Source organism: Ambystoma mexicanum, chromosome 5q, assembly GCF_040938575.1.
Source record: "Ambystoma mexicanum isolate Mex_15411 chromosome 5q, UKY_AmexF1_1, whole genome shotgun sequence".
Taxonomy (NCBI): Eukaryota; Metazoa; Chordata; class Amphibia; order Caudata; family Ambystomatidae; genus Ambystoma; species Ambystoma mexicanum.
In genome coordinates this window covers 814,874,440-814,895,354 of record NC_090933.1, presented here as the reverse complement: position 1 = coordinate 814,895,354, position 20,915 = coordinate 814,874,440, and the positions used below count along the sequence as shown (strand labels likewise).

The 20,915-nt window shown below is 44.1% G+C and overlaps 1 long non-coding RNA gene across 1 annotated transcript in view; it reads left to right on the top strand.

Annotated features, from left to right (window-relative positions):
- The first annotated feature begins 17,393 nt into the window (after positions 1 to 17,393).
- Positions 17,394 to 20,915, top strand: part of LOC138498641 (uncharacterized) — a 197,207-nt gene continuing 193,685 nt past the window's right edge. Inside the window, exon 1 of the long non-coding RNA XR_011278803.1 lies at positions 17,394 to 17,535. This is a non-coding gene — a long non-coding RNA (uncharacterized lncRNA). The remainder of the gene's footprint in view (positions 17,536 to 20,915) is intronic.

The window sequence follows — 20,915 nt, the reverse complement described above, 5'->3', positions numbered from 1 at the left end:
CTCCTTGTTCGGGGTACAATACTATTCTAGTAATTGTGGATTTGTTTTCCAAAATGGCCCACTTTATTCCTTTGAAAGGTTTACCTTCAGCTTCTGTCCTAGCCAAAGAATTCCTCGAAAATATTGTTCGGCTACATGGATTCCCATCTATACTAATCTCTGACCGGGGAAGCCAATTCATTTCCAACTTCTGGCGCAAATGTTGTCAAATGGCACAGATCGACGTAAGATTATCGACCAGTCATCACCCTCAGACCGATGGTCAGACCGAGAGGACAAATCAGACCCTTGAGCAATACTTACGGTGTATGTTACAGTAATCTGAAAGCAACTGGAAAGACATTCTTTGGATAGCCGAATACGCATATAATAATTCGGTACACTCTGGAACAGGCCACAGTCCTTTTTATACTTTGTTTGGGCATCACCCTCGAACCTCAAACCTTGACTCAACTCAGAACCTCGGAATGCCTGCAGTAGAACATCTGCATTCTACAATTACCCAAGCCTTCAAAGAGGCAACTGCGCATTTACAACAAGCCAAGAGAAAATACAAGGAGAATGCTGATCTACATCGGAGTGAAGCACCTCCGTATCAGATTGGGGATCAAGTGTGGTTAGCTACCAGACGTTTACCACTCAGAGGGCCTCGAACTTTTAACCCAAAATATCTGGGACCTTATTCTATTACGGCAATAATTAACCCAGTGGCTGTTAAACTTGATTTACCAGCTAGTATGCGTATTCACCCTATTTTTCACGTGTCACTTCTGAAACCAGTGGTACCCGGAACCCGACTACTGAAACCTCCAGAACCTATTCTAATAGATGGGGAACCTGAATTCGAAGTGAAGAACATTTTAGACTCAAAAATGTTTAGGTCAAAACTGTTCTACCTAATTGATTGGAAGGGGTACGGACCTCAGGAGAGGTCGTGGGAACCCAGCGACCATGTGCATGCACCTCGATTAGTCAGGAAATTCCACCGACTCTTCCCAGACAAACCAAAACCCCCGGAGGGAACAACCTTGGGAGGGGCTTTGGGGGGGAGTGCTGTCATGATGCCCGCTCCCGGGGAGCCGGTTCAAGCCCTGCGTCCCCGAAAGCGGACATCCAGTCCCCAAGGAAGGACCCAGCAACCCCATATAGGGGCCCTTTGGACAGTGTCCTGGCGCCTATGGCACCAGGCTCATAAAAGACATCAGTCCTGACGCCATAGGCGCCAAGCTCATTATGGAAGTGCTTGGGTGCACTTACCTGATGTAGACCATGCTGCAGGATCCCGGCCTCCTTGAGGCCTGAAAGGAACTACTTTACCTGTGGGACTAATTTACCATCCGGGCGTGGTCGGGGAAGGATACATACCTAATTGGAGGAAGGATACATACCAGGAACTGCTTCCAAGGCTATTTAAACCCCACCCGAACAGCCACACGTGCTTCGCGTTGTTCTGCATCTAGCAGATGGACGCTCACAGTGCCTGCTCCTGCATCCTGACTTCTGCTACGCCTGCCAGCATCCTGGATCACCTGCAAAGGAAGAGAAGAAGAGAACAGAAGAAGGAAAAGTCCTTACCTGCTAAAACCACATCCCGGAGACATCTCGCCGACAATCCTGAAAAGGAAGACTTTTATTTAAAAGCTCATCGCGTCGATCGCTGCAGTGCCGCATTCCACTTACCTTTACAGGGCGCCTCCATGTTCAGCAGCGATCATCTGGATTCGCAGTCACGCCCCAGCGGCTAGGGAGAAAAAGACCAGAACAAAAGGTGAGAAAGAGAAGGGAATAAGGAAAGCTAAATCTCCATGTTAAGACTTACCTGTTGATTCATTCCCTCTTCATTTCGGGTCCGCGCCGCATCCTGGCATTTCCGGACCCCGGCCCCTAAGGGGAAAAAGAGACATCAGCGTTAATGAGCGAATGAAAAGACATTACCAAAAAACGCTCATTAAAGACGTACCTGATTTCTACAAGGATTTCACCTCTCATCTCGGGTCGGTGCCTGTTCCCCGGCATTCCGTACCCCGGCCCCTATGGGGAAAAAGACACTAGCATTAGTACATTAATGCATGTACACAAGGGGAACCTCTTATCAAAAACTTACCTGGAAGCCAAGCAAGTTTGGTTCTCACCAATCCGAAAATCCAGTGAAGTAACTGGATACCAACGCGCCCCTGCATCAGAAGCAGGATGGAGAGCTCGTCCTTCCAGACCCTAAGGTGAGACGCTACGAGGAATCACAGAGGGTTTCGAGGAGGGTAAAGTGGGAGGCTGATTGCATTACCACGCAGACAGTTAATCCCCTATTTTCGCCTACAGAAGGATACTTCTGCGAGCCAGACAAGCCAGATTTGGGGGCCCGGTCCAGTCCATCTTCCGAACCCTGCGCATCACCTTAGAAGAGGTCACAGCAGCGCGAACCAGGCCAGCGCCTCCGTGGGAGTCAGGTGAGCGTTACAATGTACTCTACGTTCTGTCTAAATCTAGGGTCTTCAGAATAAATTTGTAAACAGAGCTATTGTAATGCTGTTATTTGTGTGCATCTTTCATCATATCTTCCACCTTTTCCAGTCGTGAAGAGTAGAGGAAAGGCTTGTGCTTCTACACTTTTTTCCCATATACTGATTGGTGCTCCTTTGGCTTGCCGCGTTTGATATGTTTCTAGTGCATCGTCTATGGTGTCTTTGGAGTGCTGTGGGTGAATTGTATAGTGATGTAAAATATTGGAGGCTGCAGAAGGATCTAGACGTTGAAATTGGCCAGTTGTTGAGGATTTCTGAATTATTTTGGTGTTTTCTCTCAGGTTTTCTTCAACATTTATTTCCTTGCAGTATTCATTGGGGGTCATTACAAGTTTGCCAGTACGGGAACTACGGTACCGATAAGCCTGCTGGTACCGTAGTACCGGGACCCTCAAACTACGAGTTCTCCTAATGGGTGCCATTACGGCTGCCAGGTCTGACCTGGCGGCTGTACCGGCACGTGCGAGCAGAGTATGTCAGATGCACCAGCACCATTCTGAATGGTGCCGGTGCATCTGACCTCCCCATTCCCATTGAGCCCTTTGTGGGTGCCAGATAAAATAACAAGTTGGGCGGCAGCCTGCCTGTTTTAATGGGAAGGCTACCACCAAACTTGTAATGAGGCCCATTTTTATTAATGTATTGCAAGGCTTCCCTAACTTTGTTTAAGTCCACTAGTTGCTGCCAATTTTTTGGGTCTTTTGTAGGTACACCATTTACCAGGATAATCAAAGATTCTTGTATTGGCCTTTGCACTCGTAGAGTGTCTACATTTTCTTTCAAATCTAATGGTAAATAAATGACTTTACCACAAATCCTTCTCTGTAATTCGGTGGGAGGCAATTTAGCAGTTTTCGGTTGAAGTCATATTATTGCTTGAAATGGGTGCACTGTTTGGATTATAATGCTCTCATACAAATTAAGCTTCTGCAGTGCGTTTGGCAGTGGAAATACTTCCAAATTATTACTGATCACCCGTGAACACATTTGGTTATTGTCCAGTTTTACAGTGCAGTATGTGCACAGTATGGAGGTGTTAGTAATTTCCTATTTGTTTTCAGCTATATGATACAAAGCTAATTGAAACCATTGGGATTCCTTATTGTCTTCTATTTTCTGCATTATATCTATAGTTTTGTATTTCTTTTTTGTAAGTGTGACATAAAAAGTTGCCATCTGCAATGTTGTCAGTACTGTTGTGTGAAAATGCTGGAGTTTGTAAGTGCTCTTCAGTTTCAAAATATTTCCTTTGGATGTGCTCTATTTCTTCGAGGACTTGTTTGGCTGTACCATGTAGGAGAATATCATTTAAATGTTGCAGTGCTAAAGCTGGACTTTTTGTATAGTACAGTTTGTAAACTAGATAGCTGACAGTTGAATGGTGGGTTGCTAACATTTTGATACAGTGGAAGGTCTTTTGCAAGCAGGTCCAGAAATACAGGCTAAGGAATGTCCTTGTATTCCTGTGTAGTTGCGCACTGGACAGGAGTCCATAGTTTGTAGTATTTTCATTTTTATTTTCTCGTTGCCTTTCACATAGCGATTGAGGAACTGCTGCAAAGATGTGAGTTAGCATTGGCGAACATTACACATTGATGTGCAAGGCTATTTGTAGGTGAGGCCTGTTGGTTTGGTGGAATTGAGAGTGACATCTAAGTTTGATGGGGATATTTCTGAAAGCAGTGTTTTTCTTCCATTATGGTATTGTTTATCTTTTCATACCCTCGTCCACTCCGATGTAAGGCAATTTGGTGTGTTTGCTCCTGTTTGTATGATTCTTCATTGAAGTATGGCTCTGTGTTGGTGGTGTGATTCCACTCACCTGTACAGATGCGGCCAAAGGTATCTTTGCTGATATTGCGTTTGTTTCGAAGTAGTGCCTATAGTTTACCAATTAATGTTGCAAGTGGTTTCATTATGTTTAAACTTACTATAAACAATTTCTATTTCATGATCATTGCACTGTCTACAAGAACTTCCAGGATTACTTTTCTGCAGTAAGTTTTGAGGGTTGAGCATGATTTCTCCCCTCTATTGATAGGTTCTGAAGGACTCAGTGGTGGAACATTTTTTTAATTAATTTTTTGGAATGTTTGCTTGTGGTTACATTACCATTTGTATGTGCTCTGTTAGCAGTAGTGCGAATTGCACTCTTTTTAGTGCTTTTCTTTTCATTGTTACATTTTGACAGATGGATTATACTTTCTTTACTGGTAGGTGCATCCATTTTGCTTAATGACTGGATTAGCTTTTCTCTTTCAACTTCCTGTCAAAGTTCTGCTTGCCGTGGATGGCTACTTTCAATGCTTTTAGGTTGCATAGCTCTATTTCTGCACTGCTTTCTACAGAGTTGCAGTTTTGTAGGCATTATGTAGTAGCTGTTGGAGAAAAAGGGAAGTGTGGGTGTGCATATTTTTAAATCTATATGTGTGCAATGTGCATGAGTGGTTAAATAAGAGGGAAGGCATATAAATGGAAGTGTGTCACGGTGTAATGGCCTCTAACTTTTGGTTGGGGACAGTATCGTTCTATGTGGGGATTAGTCTAATGTTGGTGACATAATAAACACTGAGCACCTGTAGAGGGGTCATGAGTAACAATGAAGTACACACTGGTGGGTTGCCGCAAATCTATATTCTACAATACAAGAATAGTGCACTCTCCCAGTAAGACGTAAAACATGACGATGGTATTGTACTTACTTTGTTGCTTGGAGAGAGTAGGTTTATTGCAGGTTGTATTTTGAAGTACACATGCCAGTGGCTTTCAGTAGAGACATGGGTACTGCACCTGTATAAGAAGATGGTAAGAAAATATGTTGTCTAATTGCATAGTGATTGCATTTGTACAATACATTCTTTAAAAGTGTAGGGGGGTGTCTTGGCAGGAAGAGAAAGCATGTGTGCATAAATGGATGGCTTACTATATGAATGGGGACTTGGGAGTTTAAGCATGTTTGGTAAGGGGGTAGGTGAGTTATTTGCAAGTGTATTGTATGACGTCCTATTTAGCAGTTGTGTGTATTAGTGTAGGAGTATTCACTTTGAAACTGAAGTACTTCTCATTGTGGAAGGATGACAAAAGGTTTCGGAAGGATGTACAGACTGCAAAGCAGAATGTTTTTGTGTGTGCATTTGCATGTACTTTTCTACATATATATGCTTACTACATGAGTGGAGCCATTGTTTACGTTCTTTAATTTCCTTATGTGCATTTATGAATGGTACTGTTGTCAATGCACACATAAATGTTTTTCTTTTTTAAGTAATGTTGCAATCTGTAAAGTGTTTAAGGTAAGTGGCAGGAAACAGATGTTATGCATGCAATGTATGCACTTGGCTTAGTTTGGTGGGATACGCTGACTGATCCTTTTCTGTGCGATTTTTACAAATTTCATAGGAGTGCGTTAATGGGGGAAGCATCGTAAAATTGAGGGAATGAAAGAACAGCGTAACCATTTCCATATAGCAATGGCTGCTATGGTCAAATGCCAACTTGGCCAGCACCTACCACTGTAGGAGCCATTTCATGGTAGGTGATAGGAGAAATAACAGTATTCATTTTCAGTACATTATGGAGATTTAGTGGCAGGTACTCTGTTGCGTCTGACTTATAACACAGTTGCAAATGTACTGTAGAAAAAGTAGTGATACCTGCAGGGCGTGGTGATGGGTGGCGATGCCGATGAATGTGGATGAAGAACTCGTAGATCGTTTTACAGTACTTTCCATGACAGGTGCTTTTGATTCACAGGACACTTGAACTCTGTGTATTTAACGGTTAGTATGGACTGTTCAGCAGAGATGATAGCGTTAGATGCAGAATTCTTGGATGTAATTGGTGGATGCGTGTGTGATTGTTTAACAGTAGCCAATGAGGGAGTGCTGGAAAAAGACTACTGGAAAAGAAAGAAGGACTGCCCCTGTTTACTGGGGTGCGGCACTCACGGTAGTTAGGAAAGCGCACGTGGTACATGCTGTCCTTCTTAATATGCTTGCCATGGAAATGGGACTATGGATTATTGAATCAGGTGCATGTCTGGTTTTCTGTTCCATTCTGGGATGTTCTTCTGTGCCCATGAGAAGCTTAGTGCTTCTAATGTGACGTTTGTCAGTGGAGCTGATATTTTTTTTCCCCTATTGAAAATAGTCTTGTATTCCGCAATGTAACATGAAGTTTGTAGAAGCTTGTGTAATAATGTAAGGAGGAAAAGCAGAGAGCAATCCCCAACAAATACAAAAAAAGGTGTTTCAAAACAAGTCGCTTCACAAGAAAAAAAAAACACTTTTCACAACTACCAACAAAGAGGGGATTCTCTATCCTGCTTCAAATGTGTTTGCACACCCACCCACAAAGGACAACATGTTTGAGAAAGCTGCAGCATTTGGAGGAGCTCACATGCTACATCTGGGTCTTTTCAGGGTGGCTGGCATGGAAATGGGACTATGCAGGAGTTGGGATTGGTCAATAAAATTTCCTGGGTGTGGTGTTTAACAACAGATTGTACCAGAAGGTGTGTTTGCAAATAGGAGTGCACATGGCTACGGGTATGGTTGTGCCGTTTGGTAGGCAGACTATACGGCTTTGGGGTGACTTCTGGATACATTGGTTAAAAGTTTACGCCAAATGCTGTGCACTGGCCGCACACCTTAAGATCTATAATGTCGATGTCCACTGGTACGGAATACATGGGATGAAGTGGTAGCATGTGGGTCCTCTTTGTGCCAGTTTGGTGACGCTCGATCATCCAGACATTATCAGATACTGGGTGGACCTTACTTGGGTAGGGGGCACTTTTTGTCATGCTCCTGGACCGAAGCCTCAAAAGCACTTCAAAGTTGTTCCCCCCTGCACACTACCACGTCGCAGTACATGCACAATACAGTGACGTTGAAAGGTACGGGTCTGTCCCGGGGGGATAGCTCAGCGGCAACGTGCATGCCTTGGAAGCAAGACAACACAAACAACACAGATTCGATCCCCGGGTCCGCGCTTAGAAACCTCTGGGTGTTTAAGCGCGTTGTAAATACGCAACTAAGACACAAAAAAATACAATTACGCAACCAAAAAAACAAACAATTTCTGTAACAGCGCCTCGATGCCCGCGGACTGTGTGAGCACTTTAAAAATGTAAAATAAACAAATTGTGGAGGGAACAGTTTAGGACATGTTAGTGGCATCTCACTGCAGTTTGCAATGAAGGAGACATTTTGCTAACTCATGGCAATGTTGCCAAAGTTGCACATCATTTTTTCTCGTACTGGACAGAGACAGATGTGACTGCGTTTTTCCTTGTGTGGGCCACACATGGAAAAATCACGGTGCAATGTGAACAAGACTGTGCCTTTTTGTGAGATGTTGGCATGTTCTCCTTCCACAATGATAACATTATGTTTTGTAGTGGCAAGATTTTTCGTTCAGATGGAGTTCATCTGACTGATGCTGGCAATGAGCTGTTTCTGCGTAATATCCAAAATGCAGTGCAGCGCTTCCTGCAAGTTTAGCAAGCACTTCCCCTGTGGTTGTTCACCACTTCCAACCTTACAAACAGAAACAGCACAAAAAGGCTCTTTTCATAGCCACCTCTTCGTTTTGGAAATGCATACAATGCTTTTCATGGAGTTGCGCAGCCCATTGTTCACCACCCTGTACGCAGCGCTTATAGGCTGCGGGACTGCCTGCATGCTTTCATTGAAATTCTATTTTGAAATAGTGCAAGGTGGCTCTGAAAAGAGCCTTTTTGTCTCCCCTTCTGTTTGTGTTGCATTTTTCCATTTGTTCTAAGACACACCACAGAAGGAAAGGAATGGAAGGGAGGTTTGGCAAAGGGTACCAACCGCAGGGATAAGAAACTGCAAGTGGAGAGCAGAAGATGCTGGGTGGACCTGACCTGGGTAGGGGGCACTCTTTGTCATGCTCCTGGACCAAAGCCTCAAAAGCACTTCAAAGTTGTTCCCCCTGCACACTACCACGTCGCAGTACATGCACAATACAGTGACCTTTGAAAGGTACGGGTCTGCTGCAGTGTGTATGGCCTGCAAGGCTGGTTCCGGGATGCACTGGCCCAATGGAGTGTCCCTAGTGGTGGCAGGAGCAGATGCGGAGGATGCTGCAGAGGAAATTAACCTACTGACTTGTTTGAAGGGGACAACCCTCCAAACAGCTGTCTTGTGGTTCAATTTCAGGTGCCGCCACATGGAGGTGACGCTGTAGCTGTACAAGCCAGGTTTTCCACGACTTAGTACTATATTGCACTTCACCTGGTTAGCACGAGATTTGGGCACATCTCCTACAGTGGTAAATAGTTACGACACCCACGACTCATGCTGGCTGCAGGCAATGGGGAATGGCTCTACTTTATTCTTGTTTCCTTCTTGATCTCCATCTACATTATCACGCCTGCTCCCTTGTTCTGGCCCTTCAGAAGGAGGTGGTTGTGGTGGTGGTGAGGGTGTGGGTGCTGTTGAGTCAGAGGTAGTAGCAGCAGCCCTGTGGCCATTACTTGGAAAGGTCGTTTCGAGGTACAGAATTGGTCACAAAGCAATTTCTGCACAAAGCAATGTGCACCCCTGCTCTGTTCTGGAAAGCCAAACACGGATTACAGCACAGCTGTGGGGTGTTGCCTTTTATTGGACTGCTGTGGAGCATGTGCAACCGGACAGTGGCCCTAAATCTTTCCCAAAAATAAGTAGATGCCGAAGCGAGAGTGCAGGACCTCTGTAACGGTGCACTTTCGCAGTAACACTGCATACATAGCAGAAAATAGTACTTTTTCGATGCGCATGGGCCCCTGATCGTGTCCGCCAAATAAGGGCCCACTCGCAGCATGGTTCCATTCCCATGGTGACATTGCGATTGTTCTGCATTGGGATGGCTATCCGCGGGACGCATATTGGCTGGAATATTTTGTGCCCATGTGCATAGGTGTCCTACGCATACCCTTGGGATCCTCGGACTACTTAAAAGTATGACTCACGTGCCCCAAACATTTCTAAACAAGCTGGGTGTGTGATCAGTACAGTAGGTGGGATGTTCACGTGCAAGGTACCCGCAGGACGTGGGTGAGCGATTGCACCTACTTAAGTACATCACACGTTTCTTCGCATATCTTGGCCAGGGGTGGTGTTACCAGGTATCAGAGGAAGAGATACGCATGTGCGAAGTTGTGCGACTGAAAAACGTACAGTCCTACAGATACTTAGAAGTGGTTCTGTGGATGCGGATAGGCGGCCCGTAGTGGCATCCTACGGATGCTTCCATTGTGATTGCGCATAGGCCAGCCAGGTGCGGCGGACATAGGACTCCTCCACTTTCCTCACTTGCGATCATCCCCACCAGTACTGTGCCCCTCAGAGTTATAATGGGCTTGTTAAAACAAAGCAGAAGGCACATATAAATTCAGCAACAATTTACATATCAACCTTTATTTTAATACATTCATAGCCACTATTAGGAAAGGAAGGGGGACTAGAAACGGATACATATACCGGTGATTTTGTTATTTCTACAATTTGGTTGTGCGTGGAGGAAGGGTTTGAGGTCTCATCGAAGCGTCTCTCATGACACAGAATTAGCGGGATGGTGGACTGGAAAATGGGGAAGGGGGGCATCTGCAGGTTGGACAGTGGCTTTTTATTTTCTCCATAATATGTCCTTGTACAAAATCTTTCAAGGCAGCAACATTGTTCAGCAATTCATCCATTTTGACGTCCAGGCGGTCTAGTTTGCTATTTACAGCATTTCCTTCAGTTCCTGTGGCCGTATGTTGCTGTGGGAGAGGTGCCTCTTGTGGTGTACTCCTTTCTATTCCCGTATGTTCTGTTAAAGAAAAACAAATGTGTTTGGTATACATGAAGTCATATATTGTAATTGTGTTACTTTTCACACTGCGTACCCTACCTATGCAGTTACTATGGTCACTCATTTCATCATGCAAGATATTCTCTTCAAGCCATTCTAGGGTGGTTGCCGTTGCTGCATACAAGACGAAAACATCATGCTTTCCTACTATTGTACACTGCAGGACCTTTGCAATTATAAGGTAAACTTTGGTGTATTTACCATGTTGCAGTGCTGTTCTGCTCTCAGTAGTTTGTGGGCATAACTCTGCCTCTTCGTTCTTTGTTCCTATGTAAAGCAGCTGTGCGGTAAGACTGTTGACGGCAGACGTTACTTCTCTTTTTGGTGCATTCCATTATGATGCATACCCTATGCCTTTGCAGTGTTTGTACACCTACTGCATTTTCCCTTCCAATTCACGTACTTGCTGCTGTTTGTATATGTTTCTTATCTTTGTTGCATGGTACCACGATGTACGACCACCCCTCCCTTTCTCGGCAGGTTGGACACCACCCGATGTCCGCGAACAGATGCACTGTTCGCAACCACTGTTGCTATTAGTATGGAGCCACCGGTTTCAGTATGCTGTACAGTACATCTATACACACCTGGTAAAAAGCTTTGAAATTCAGTGAAACAAATGTTAACGGGATGTTATAGTTAAGTTGTGCTACTAAAAACGTATCACCTTTACTGAAAAAACTATGCTAAAAGAACGTTCTGGTTAAAGTGCCCTACTAAAATCTCTGAAATTCACTGACAAAAAACGTTGTTAAAGGGATGTTACGGTTCCGTTGCCCTAAGAAAAACCTATAAACTTCAGTGCAAAAAGCATTTGAAAGGGACATTATAGTTACTTTGCACTAATAACAATCTATCCATATTATGGTTACAAGTAAGACCGAAAAACCTTAGAAATTCGCCAGTTATGTTAAGCTAAGCAACCATAACTCTCGCCACCACTGTGCACTTCTTAGACTAACAGCCAGGACATCAAACTTATCATATATACAACTGAATTGTGTGTTTGATGTCTGCTTATTGCCCCACATATGTGCACCACCATGAGCTGAGACCAACACCTAAGTAAAGTACCTTAACAGCATAGGACAAGGTTAATGTCTACATATATATATCACCTTTAAAATGTTTATAAATTCTCACAGTCAGCGGACAAAAACAACCGGACTAAATATGTCAGTGAACAAAAACAAGTGGCCCACATATGTGATGTCATCAGTGTTATTGACATTTTCTGGTGATGTTGTTTCTTTCTTTCTTACTTTATTTTCCTTGAATGTTCCTCTGATTTGTATGCATTGTGGGTCTCCATATATATTGTTTGTACTAACACAAGTAGTATGTAGTAAGTCTTGAGTTATAGCTATTTGTTCCATGTTTAACATTACTCAAAACAAGTAGCATTCATTATTTCACTATGCATAATGACTGACCAGATAAAAAATGTTTTACTTCTATGGTGCATGCTGCAGCCATTGCCTATGTGTATGTACGATAAGGTTCCTGTAATAACAATACTCAAATATAATGTTTGGTTTAGATGACTACATTCTTTAATACATTACATAGTTCATGACAGGTCTGCCGATCACACCTGACATGTTGTTACCAACATTATAAATACAACCCCTTGTAGGAACTTTTCATCAAAATGTATTTCATTTGTGATGTCATCTTTGATGTCCTGGGTGTTAGTCTTAGCAGTGCACGGTGGTGGCTTAGCTTACCATAACTGGTGAATTTCTGCGGTTTTTCGGTTTTACTTGTAACCATAACGTCCCTTTAACAAAGTTTTTTCATTGAATTTCATAGGTTTTTATTTGTGGAACTTAACTATAACGTCCCTTTAACAACATTTTTTCAGTGAAATTCATGGGTTTTTATTAGTGCAAATTAACCATAACGTCCCTTTAACAACGTTTTTTCAGGGAATTTCATAGGTGCACCCTGAATTTCCTACAACTTACTAATATCATACTTACCACAATACAGCAACATTTTTGTGCAATTTACAAAGTTTCACCTTAAAACTTTGCCATTCCCCACGTTCTAGCATCTTTTTCAACACTTCTATACAATGTTTGCAACTTTCTCTGTGTTTATCGATGTCTGCGAATATCTGACATCCTCGTGGACTTGCCAGACAGTGTCACGTGACCACATGCTCGTAGGCAGCATGATGGCGTGTCTGCGATCGCGTCTGCACTTCGTGATCAGGTCCATGCTTCGCAAACAGTTCAGACCTGCATTTTCCGAGAGCTGGAACTGGGGATAACGGCCCGGCAGCCCAGGTTATCAGCTGAAGTGAAGCGAGAGCATATGACAAGGGCTTTTGGATGTTAGCCCCGTACCAGCCCCTGAAATTGGGGACAAAGGCCATTAGCACCCCGGGTAGCCAAAATGGTAACCCGGGGTGCTAAAAAAAAAGGATTTTCCTTCTTACAGCAGGACGCACATGACATCCTGTCCTTGCCTATATGGTTAAGAACCTGAGTTGCATTTGGCAGACAACCTTGACAGTGAAGGCCAGGTAGGAGCCAAGGTACAGACAGTTTACTATTCACTGAGACTCCTATGGCAGGCCCTGCCATATATGCCAAATGAAAATCATGCTACGGTGGTGAGCACCTTAGCCAATGCCCATTTAGACTATTGTAAATGCCAGTTGATGGGCATTCTGGCTAAACAACTTCAGAGGCTTCAAAAAGCCCAGACCGCGGCCATCAGATTGGTTTACCAGCTGAGTAAACCAGCCCATGTATCTCCATCTCGCTGTGCATGACACTGACTGGCAGTGGAAGAGAACACTAAATGTAAGGTGGTGTGCCTTATCTTTAAATGCCTGAATGGACTGGCCCCAGCTTTCTTGAGAGATATGATCTGTTACTATCAACTATCTAGATGGCTACAATCTAGAGATCGCTTACTCCTGACTGTTATCTCCTCTGTATGCACATCAAGGGGGGAAAGGAGATTTGCTGTTTTGATAATATGCAATGCTACACTATAGTTGCTATTACTGCTGCTGAAATTGTTTCTAGTTCATCCTCTGCTCTGTTTGATTGTTGTTCCAGCTGCGCCACTATGCGGGTAAGTCCGTCACAATCGCGTTATAAGTATCCAAAAGATGGGGGGAATAATGCCACAATTGTACACTTTTTGACTAACATAGTTCTATAAGGATTTATATATTTGAGTGACACTATGGTATTTGTACTTTTCAAGTTATCTTTCTAAAGCAGAGCATTATCGAACGCCACACATTGGGTTGAGGAGGGGAAATGATGAGAAGGCAAGTAATTCATGTTCGATGCTGGACATTGGCATAGATATTCTCCCCTAATTGAGGCTGATTTTCAGGGCCAAGTAAAGGACACATGTGGTTGGACATTGTAACTTTTTTCAGAGGGTGGATGCAACCACTTGGGTTTTTTTGAGGTTGGCAAGCTTGCTAAAGTATTTGGCTACCAGGAATTTACTCAGGTTGTCATGTTTTCAGTGCAGGCACTTACCCACAAGACCACAAGCACTTGTCCCGCATTGGGATTTTGTTTTCCAGGGAATATTTCCCATGGCTAGTGGTCTGGTGGTGTTTTAAAATACACCACATAACTTTGAAGATTTAAGTTAAAAGAAGATTGACATGTAATTTTAAAATACATTAATTTTCAGAGAACCCTACACATAAAACATAACAGTAAAATGTAAAATACTTTGCGCAAAATAGAGTTCCAACAAGGCAATACATGTACAATCAATAACTATTTTGATCCCCCCTACTAAATTGGCATTATCCATCAAACATTTCAAACACAGTTTTATACTCTTTCAAAAGTCAGTATTTTAAAACTTTTAAAAGGAAAACCACTGAAATCTTGGATTGGGGAGAGGGAAGTCTCAGTTCCATGTTCAGGTGGGAAGAGTAAACTCGCAGTCCCAAACTAATATGATTTCAGACTCAATGGTGACTTTGCAGGGGGTTCAAACATCAACTCAAATATCGGTGCAAAACTTACATCTGCATAACCGAGCCAAGTGAATATAACTTGTAAAATGTGTCACACAATCAGTCTAAGTGATGCTTTTACAGACTGTTTACAGCATCCACTGCTGAGCGTACACCCTCACTTTGTAATAGTGGTTTCAAGAACCTTCCTCTCACCTGTTTCAATGGTTCACAGAGAAATAAAAAGTGCACAATTGTTTCCCCCCCTGCATAAAGGGCAGAGACCATCCCATCATTTTTTCACGACTTGGTGAAAGCAGCAATATTACGTGTTGCCATCCTAATGCTAATAAACGAGGCACAAACATATGATGGCTACAATCAATCCAACTAGTCGTCCTGGCCAGAATTCTGGTTTGCATGCTAGAATCCAACTTAAACATACCTGCTGCTTCCACCAATTTCCTCCTGGTTAGGGCAGTTACTTTATCCCATAGCCTGGATTTTGTAACCCGTAGCAAAGGAGTAATATTTCAACAAGGCTATATAACACCTTTTTCACGTGGGCCAGCCAAAATGGAGCAGGCTTTATCTAAATGGGTGGACCAGAGTCCATTCTCAAGGAATGTGATTCCCACATAATCAAGTGCAGCAAGGAATTTGGCACAGGAGGTACATGCAATGTTGGGATTATGTTTTTCTGGGTCTCTTTGGTAACTTTCTCACAAACTCCTCAAATGTAACAAACTCAATGCCATGTTTTCCGTAATGATTTCAGGGAACCCCACTGGACCCTAAAGATAGCAAAAGTTGATTGTCCAATATCCCTTGGGGCTCACAGTCCTGAGGGTGAATTTCATGAGCCCGGCATCACACCAGCATGGAGGCCAAGTGATGGGAGTCTGCACAGTTTAGGGGGGACATTCTAGATCTTTGAACACCCTCTGCTCTGCTCTGTTGATAACCCTAGCACCTGGAGTCTCTGCTGCTCAAACCATATAATGAGAAGGTGAGGTGGGACAATTCCTGATCTAGTTGCAAATGATGTTCAGGGGGAGGAAGAGTCCTGCATGATTCTACCGGGTCACTGCACAGCGCACAATTATAGCGAACCAAAACCAGTCTGTTACTACCAGGAGGATCTCTGCCTACTCCTACGTTATGTTGCCTATGCACAAAAGAGACTTTTGGGCTAGTGGATCTGCAGCGCATCACAACCCCAAGCCTGATCCTCTGGAAACTTGGAGCAATTTGAAGGCACTACTGCAGTGTCCTTGTTTGCAAACAAGTTCAGCTGCGGAATCCCAAACCTGGATCAGATCGAAGAAAGGATACCACTAGAAAGTGTCAGATCCACCCAGAAGGGGCATTTCCTGCTCAGCCCATCTCCCACAATCTTCAGGGATCGCTGTCTGTAAACTGCTGGAAGTGGATGTGCCCATTCACATAGTTTCCCCCCGCCAAATGCATCAGGGAAGACTTGCACTTTGTTGTCATACATCTCTCATGGCTTTCCCCTGATTATGTGAAGTAAAGTTAACCAAGGCCTTGTGGACCTTCGCCAGCTCCTTCCAGTACAATGACCAGGCCCTTTATAGGGTTGTCCCTCTTCACTGTGCTTCCAATGCAACTGGCTGGCATCTTCAGTTATGAGCACCAGCTATGTTTGTTCTAAAGGAAATCCCCTGTCCAAGTTATCGGGGTTCAAGCACCACTGCAGTTGTAAGGATATCCTGCTTGTTAGTAGCACTGTGTCTTTGTACCTGCCACTGCAGGGATGTCATATAGGGGTCACTTGCGACCCCCGAGGTCTCCCTAGCTACCCCTGTGGTCTCCCTTGCCACCACCTACAAAAACTAACTGAAGCTCCTGGGCTGTGGCCAGTGCTATGTGGCTCTTGGTTTCTAAAGTGACTGGCTTTCTTCTTCACGCTTCTTAAAAAAGAAAAAGGGGGTTCCACAAGTTTAACACTTTGATCAGTGACCCTAAATAAGAAAGAATAGGAATAACAAATAATTTGTCTTTCTGGAGTTCTATACAATAATTGCTAGACTCATTAAAAGTTTTTTTCAGGTACACTTCAGAGGGTGAGTCACTGATTTAGTCTGTTCTTAAACAACTAAAATTCTCAAGTCAGACAAAATACTACAAAAAGCATTTAGAGTAGAATAAGCATCCATTTCGGACTGTGTATTTTGCTTTTCACAATTTATAGTTATAGCATGTTTTTTCTGCTGATATATATGGTGATCCTTTCTTGTATGAAATGTTTAACACGTTACAGTGATACTGTAACCATAGGTTTCATACTGTACTTAGGAACAATGCTATGCGTTGCCACTTCCTGTTTTGTCAAGGGGTAAAAGGTTGTGTTCCATCGTTTCCTGTGATATCACTTCAGGGTGTGGTCAAATGGCATCACTTCCTGCGATGTCATCAGAGGTCAAGGATCATGTGATTTCACTTCTGCTACCCCTGGCCTTTTGGTAAAATGACGTCCCTGTGCCACTGCCCGGAGATTGGTGGCTCAGGATAAGATTGACCACATGTCCTAACTGGTATCTTAAACAGGGGATGAGAAAGATTCTGACTGCCATAAAGCACTGCATCCCATGCCCTAGGCGATGATTGTTTATAAGCTAGCGGCTCTTGTAGGCGTTTTCTCATTCCAGCGGTCATATGAATTGAGTCATCAATGAATTCCAGTCTCTGCAATGCTGTCTCCTCTTTCCCTGTCTTCTCAAGTCATCATCAACCAGTCATCAAAATATGGATGTATATGTGTTCATTCCTGGTGCAGGAATGCCACGACTTGTGCAAAACGTTTTTGGGGGTCGATTTCAGGTGAAAGTGTGGCACATTGTATTGGCAGTCCCTTCCTAGAATACTATCTGTAGGAACCTCTTGAGAGCTTCCTCGATAGGAACATGATGGCGTCCTAGAGGGCTACTCGTGTCAGGTGTAGATTCTGGTTAAGCATCAGTAGCATGCTCTAAACTGTCTCCGTCGTAGTTGCATATTACTTAAAGTAGTGTACGACCTTCAAAATGTGCCAGACATTCGTCGCTTCTGTTTGGAGCTGAGCTAAGTAGAGCAGACATGAAAAAATGCCTCTCAGCGTAACCGTGGCAGCAGCCCAGTCTCAGCACAGGATGATGTTTCAATTGCACGGGAAAATGCGAGATCGCGGGAAAAAGACCCTTCAAGGTAGGTCACCGTAACAGGCATCTCTGCCAGCTGAAAGAAATACAGTTAAGTGTGTCCGGGATACATTACACCGCCAACACATCTATTTTAAAATGTATGATTTAATTGTCATCATTGTTTAGCTTTATTTTTCCTGTGTGTAATTTATCATTCATTTTGTTTTGCGAGCAATTAACAAAATGTAATTATTGTAATGGAAAACATCAAAGTTAGCCCTGTGGAAAAACATAGATTTCAATTGGTAATTATGCCCACAAACAAGACTCGCCTCCAATTTGAACACTGGTCCTAATTGACACTTAACATGGTTTTAGGAAACATTAACAAAATTACATGAGCATTTGCTGTTTTTCATTGTACTTAGCTCATACACTGGAGCATAAGGCCCAATTCATTAGCTGTGCTTGAAAGTCAGCTTGAAGGTCGTTGGAAGCACACGGTTTAATCAATGCGGCGCGAGGTCTTTCCGTGTCACTGCCTTTCCTCCGGGCAGGCCTGGGTTACACTGCCCCCACGCGCCGCAGATGGCGCGCGCGCTTCCCCTTGCGGCAGAATGGGCGCTTCACGCATACGAAGCATGAAAGGCCTTCGCCAGTCATTGGTGCGCGCGCACACGCGTAGAATTTGTTTGACTTTCAGAAATGGAGATCTATTTGACAGGAACGCTGCTTTCTGGCTCTGACTGCAGTCTGCACGTAAAAGTGGAGATTTGATGTACTTTCAAACATTTGCAAAGTACGTACTTTTACACTTTTCAAAAGAGGTTTTATGATATTGGTGCTATATGTTATCAATATGAAGCCATTCCATGTTGGATAACTTTCGTAGTTGGGAGGCTGCACTTTCAGTACTCCGCCCCAATGTTTTAGGATTTAAAGGTCCTTGTGCCGCTTAGGTGGCTTCATTGCTTGTGGTTCTGCTAGAGCTGAGGGGTGGGGGAAAATGGTGGCGGGGAATACAGATGTAGTGTCAATGAGTGCAGGTCGAAATACAGTTCTGTTATGGTGTTTTGTGGTTTGTGGCAGTGACACTTGGATGGGTGTTCTGTGTTAGGAAGTCCCAATATTTATTAGCTGAGACCACGGGCATGAGGAGAACCCCTGTCATGGAGACGGTGCGTGATCGAACTAGCTAGATATGTGATAGACCACGATGTGTGCTCTTAGCATAGCAGGGATAGTGCTAGTATGTAAATTGTAATTGGTTATTTATAACACGCTTAATACCGAGAGGTGTCTAAGAGCGGTCCCGGGGATTGAACCTGTGTTGCTCCGCGTCGTCTTGCTTCCAAGGCGAGCGCGTTGCCCATGAGCTTTCCTCCCAAGACGTAGAGTTGTTGTTTCGTATTTGGGGGGACTCTATACGTAGTGTAAGGGTGATAGTAGATTGAGAGCTGAGTTGGTTGGATGAGGAAGGGGGAGGTAATTTGGGCACTTGAGAAGTGCTGTTATTAGGGTTTATGGAACCAGTTGAAAACCAGTCTAATGTTGAGCTGAGAGTCAAGGTTTTGTTATGTTTTTATTCATGGGGTGAGATGTTTTTACTCTTCTGAATTTCATTTTACGGTAAGTTTTAGATGAGTGTTGTTATCTTATCTGCTGCTTTTGTGCTAGCCGTCTTAACTGCAAAGGCATTTAGGAAAAAGATTTAGGGAAAGTGACACCACAGGGCCCGATTCATTGAAATGTGTGCAGAAATCTCAACAGGGCAGCGTGGCGAGAAGGGCACTGCATGAGCCTGCACTCAGAATAAAAAATGCGTGCCCCGCATATTCATGGAATTACCTACGCACAGCCACCACATGTGCAGGCTGCGTGAGGAACGCCCATGACACGCCCACATGCAGAGCCATATCAGCCATACAAACAGACCTTTGCACGCTCCTCACGCAAGATTCAATGCAGCCCTGAAAACCCGCCTGCAAACCCCCACAAGCAGGTCAGCATGCCTTGGGGAGTGGGGTGCCTTTGGTCCCATGTGACTATTCCCAGCACCCCCCCCAACAAGCATATATGTGTGCGAACCCTCACAAACCGCTCCTGTTGCCCAATACAATGCATACACGCACCTCTAAGTCCGATCGGAACCCTAACTGCATGCACACACCCCATAATCCGACTTGCGATCTTACCATTATGCAGCAATTCCATGCGCAAGTGCCTGTACACCTGCCCTCGGGTGGCGGATAGTATGAAGGACTTGAGTCGCTAATTCCCTGCCGAAAGGTTGCATCCTTAAATCCATGAACACGTCTCGTGCCATGCAATTGTGGGTGTGGGATGGACTGCCTGCGAGCCATCCCTCATAGCGCCCAGTTTTTCTGCATGTTCTTTCCCATTTTCTGTGTTCCGGCCCCTACTCTGTCCTCTGCCCAGGCCTCCCCCACTCTCTGGATGGTGTTTCGCGCAAGGCGCTCGATGCCTCACAGAGACGTGCCGAGCCTGTGCAAACTCCATGCAAGTCCTATAAAAGTACCGCACATTCGATTCCATGAATTGACAAACACGGATTTGCCTCAGTTTGGCGGGCAAGTAACCTATTTTCCTTGCAAATAATTCCATGATTCGAGCCCACAGAGTCAAACCTCCTATGCTTGCTTGATGTATGCATTGTGCGATGGCGTATTCCATTGCTCAGCGAGGCTTACTCAAACATTTCCCTTCTCTTTTCCATTCTGGTTGCCATCTTGATCCTCTGGTTGGGGTTTTGCGTTGGTCTGTTATAATTTATGTCTGTGTTGTCCACTCATTGGGTTGCATGTGTGCAGTTGCTTGCCTGTCTGGTTCCGGTGTCGCTCTAAATTTCTGCCAGGTGTGGTACTTTGGTTGAAGGTCCCTGTTTGTCCAGTCTTTGGAGGGTGCAGTATTAGCTTGTCGGTTGCAGCCTTGTTGTGAGACAGGTGTTTGTAAGTGTTAGCGCATGCATATCATTTTAGAACTGACACCGTGGACTGTCCCCACCAATGACTCTGGGGCTGCAAACTGTCCCCTACAATTTTAACATGGTTGCATTTGCAAGATGCAAAGGTAATCATGACTCTGTTATCTCCACCAGGTGAGCTCCGAGGTATCAGACAGCGGAAAATGAAGTAGCACTTCCAAGCCCTCAATATTGCATTATATTTTAGTGTTCTGCGACGGCTAATAAAAACCACAAATACAATACTGTGCATCACTAAACAGCGGATGAGACATTTTAATGGTTGGCATCGATAGCCGTCCTCCACTGTTATCTGGCCATTCCAGAACAAACTGCTCCTGGCACATTTTATATACCGAATTTAATATTAAGAAGTGGCAACCCAGGTTACTTTCCACTTCTTTGTAATGCTCGTAGTGTTGATTCCTTAGTAAGCTTGTGTCCCTTTGCGTATGGTGGTG